Source organism: Phyllostomus hastatus, unplaced genomic scaffold (assembly GCF_019186645.2).
Source record: "Phyllostomus hastatus isolate PE091 unplaced genomic scaffold, TTU_PhHast_1.1 phas_contig_34, whole genome shotgun sequence".
Taxonomy (NCBI): Eukaryota; Metazoa; Chordata; class Mammalia; order Chiroptera; family Phyllostomidae; genus Phyllostomus; species Phyllostomus hastatus.
This window is the reverse complement of record NW_025333857.1, coordinates 39538114-39541793: the sequence shown is the minus strand read 5'-3', so window position 1 is coordinate 39541793 and position 3680 is coordinate 39538114. Positions and strand designations below refer to the sequence as shown.

Genomic DNA, 3680 nt, shown 5'->3' with positions numbered 1-3680 from the left:
CCAGGAGAGAGAGTTGGTTTTTGTTTGCATCACTTTCAACTTTCTCTTAGAGTCATATTTTCTAAGCCCCTTCTTACACCATGTAAAAATGAAAATGGCTTTGAAAAGTAATTTTTCACTCAGTTTGTTATCAGAAAGGCAAGGTTCTTCTGAATTCTTATATATCATGGAAGCTCTGTGCACACAGACCTAATTTCCATAAATATTTCCAGGGAAAAAATTAAATGAATCCCTCACTTCTGTTTTTTTTTTAATAGAAGAAGCTCTGGAATAGTTATCAGAAGCCTTTAACTCTAGTTTCAGTTTTGTTACGTGTTAAACATGTGACCCATATAAGTTAATTAACATTGATTTTCTTTTCTGTTAAATGGTTATTTAAAAGACCTATTCCTATTTTGTATAGCTGTTAAGGTCAGTAAAAATATTTGTGGGAATGCTTTGTACCTTATAAAGTTCTATATTAATAGAAAGTTCCATATTTTTATTAAATCTAAGATTATCAATCATAAGATATGGCATTAGCTATATTTCACTAAGAACAAAATGCTGCCAATTAAACTATGCTACAATGGCTTATTTTTTGCATAAACAGGTCACATCAGCCTATTTTTTTAACATTCTTTCATGTATTTCAAGAAATGTGGCAGTACTTCTTACTTTCAATTGTGTTGTTTAGCAGGAGATAGGCCATCAAGACATAGCAAAAGGCCCTGTTTTTCCCAAGTCTAGTAAAACATTTGTTTTATTGAAAGAAAATGTAGAATTGCAGTCATTCCTCTCATGATTAATGTTTCCTCTACTAATTAATATTTGCTCTTCAAATACATGCATTTTTGCTCTGTTCCATGCCTTTCTTCATAGGCAATAGTTTCATTTCATTGTTAAATCAAAGTACAGTATTTTAAAAGACATTTTAAATGGCAGTTAAACTCAACATGTGACTTCCCAGCAATGCACATACTTAACTGATGTGACGACAATGTAAACATCTATACCCAAGGTTGTCCATGCGCAGTTGGTGAAAACTCCTTTACAACTGTCACCTTACAGTGATTGTAAGACAGCTGCTGATTCAAGGCATGTTAAAATGTGAAGCAAAAGTTGTCTCAGAATTGAATATTACATTTATGTTACTAGCCACAATGGGACATTTTATTCTTAATATAAACTGTGGGTAGAATGTTATTTGATGCATCTTAGTATTAGGAGTGTGAGACTCTTTGAAACTAGTCCATCCTGCTAAGGTCACAGAGAAACAGTCAGATGCTTCTTCAGTATTTGTAGACAGTGCAGTGCCTACTACAAGTAATCTCTTCTCTACACTAAACTCTGTCAATTTACTTTGTTACTTTCTACAGATTCTAATATGGCATGGTTTTGTGAGTGTTTTTTTGATCGCTTTCTTTTGAACTAGGCCTAATTATTTGGATCTCTTTAATGTATTGCATTTGGAATTAAACTTACTACTCTAGTCATGCTTATTAAAATGGTAGATGGTGGCTCTGCATCTGGGGACACTCAATAGCTCTCAGTGTGGGGCCCAGCTTCTTTCAAAATGTCTGCTGTTCATGAAATTCTCTGCAAGCTCAGCCTGGAGAGTGATCACTCTGCACCCCCAAATGCATATGAGTCAGACAAACCTCATACTAACTTTGACGCCAACTGGGATGCTTTGAAGATTGAAACTGCCATCAAAACCAACGGTGTGGATGAGGTCACCATCGTTAACATTTTGACCAGCTGCAGGAATGAACAGAGGCAGGATGTTGCCTTCGCCTATCAGAGAAGGACTAAAAAGCATTGAAGTCTGCCTTGTCCGGCCACCAGGAGAGGGTGATTTTGGGCCTATTGAAAACACTTCTTCAGTATGATGCCTCCATGAAGGAGCTAGAGACTGGTAAGGACCCTCTCATTGAGATCATCTGCTCAAGGACCTACCAGGAGCTGCAGGAAATTAACAGAGCCTAGAAGGAAATATACAAGACTGGCCTAGAGGACATTATTTCCAACACATCTGGTGACTTCTGCAAGCTGATGGTTGCTCTGGAAAAGGGTAGAGGAGCAGAAGATGGCTCTGTCATTGATTCTGAACTGATAGACCAAGATGCCTGGGATCTCTGTGATGCTGGAGTGAAGAGGAAAGGAACTGATGTTCCCAAGTGGATTAGCATTGTGACCGAGCAGAGGGTGTGTCACCTCCAGAAAGTATTTGAAAGGTACAAGAGCTACAGCTCTTATGGCATGTTGGAGAGCATCAATGGAAGTCAAGGGAGACCTGGAAAATGCTTTCCTGAACCTGGCCCAGTGTAGCCAGAACAAGCCCCTGTATTTTGCTGACCGACTGTATGACTCCATGAAAGGCAAGGGGACATGCAACAAGATCTTGATCAGAATCATGATTTCCCACAGGGAAGTGGACATGTCAGATCTGAATTCAAGAAAAAGTATGGCAAGTCCTTGTACTATTACATGCAGCGAGAGACCAAGGGAGACTACCAGAAAGTGCTGCTATACCTGTGTGGTGGGGATGACTGAGGTCCAAGATGGCTTGAATGTCCAGGAATTGTGCTCCTGTGCTTCCAGCTAACAATTCTAGAAAATCAGCTTGCAACTAATAGTCCCCTGTGCCCATCCCTGTGAGGAAGATGTTAGTACTGCTCCTGCCCCAACCTTATTTCAGTTGCCTAAGCACTGCCTGGCTTTCCCATCTAGTCTCTACTTTTAGCCAAAGAAATGAACATTACAAGGAGTTGGAAGTGAAATCTATGATGTGAAACACTTTGTCTGTTGTGTACTGTGTCATAAACAGGTGAATCAACTGAATTTTTACTTTAGAAGCAAAAAATAAAAAATAAAAAAAATAAAATGGTAGAATGGTCTATAATTAATTTATTAAAAAACGATTTTCTTAAATTTCTGAGTAACTAAAAATTTTAACATATAAATAAATTCTGCATGTAGTGTACTTTTTAAATGGTGGTAAAAATTTATATAACATTAGTTATACATTATTATTTTAAATTAAGTGTATTTTTATTCTTATAATTTTTGTTCCTGGTCTTTTTAGCATGTCTATTCTGTCTTTACCTAGCTCTAGTTAGAAGGTTAAATGGACAGCGTCAGAGTCAGGCTGCTGCTTCTGGCCAACACCTATGAAATTAGTTTCCTAGGTACCCTGCCACAAAGTTCCATAAACTATATGGTTAAAAAACATACCCAGAGCTGTGGATGCTAGAAATACGAAATTAGGGTGCTGACCTGGCCATATTTGCTCTGAAATTGTTAAAGGAGAATCTCTTCTTGCTTTTTACTAGTTTCTAGTGCTTTTCTGACAATCCTTGGCATTCCTTGGCTTGCAGCTCCAGTACTTTGGTATCTGGCTTCACTGTCACATGGTGTTGTTCCTATGTGTCTCTGTCTTCACGTAGTGTTTTCTTCTTCTTAGAGGGACAGCAGTCATATATTATTATGGCCAACTCTAATGAACACAGACTGATTACATTTGCAAACATCCTATTGCCAAGTAAGGTCACATTCCTGGGTACTGGTGCACAGGACTTCAACATATCTGTTTTGAAGGAGACAATTTAACCCATAACACCTGTTAAAATTATTTTATGGGTTGACACCAATTCATTACTATACAAGTTGCTGCTTACTTGTGTACAGTAAATCTACCA

The 3680-nt window shown here is 37.8% G+C and overlaps 1 pseudogene; it reads left to right on the top strand.

Moving 5' to 3' along the window:
• Nucleotides 1-1543: 1543 nt before the first annotated feature.
• Nucleotides 1544-2535, top strand: LOC123820164 (annotated as a pseudogene).
• The last annotated feature ends 1145 nt before the right edge of the window (nt 2536-3680 follow it).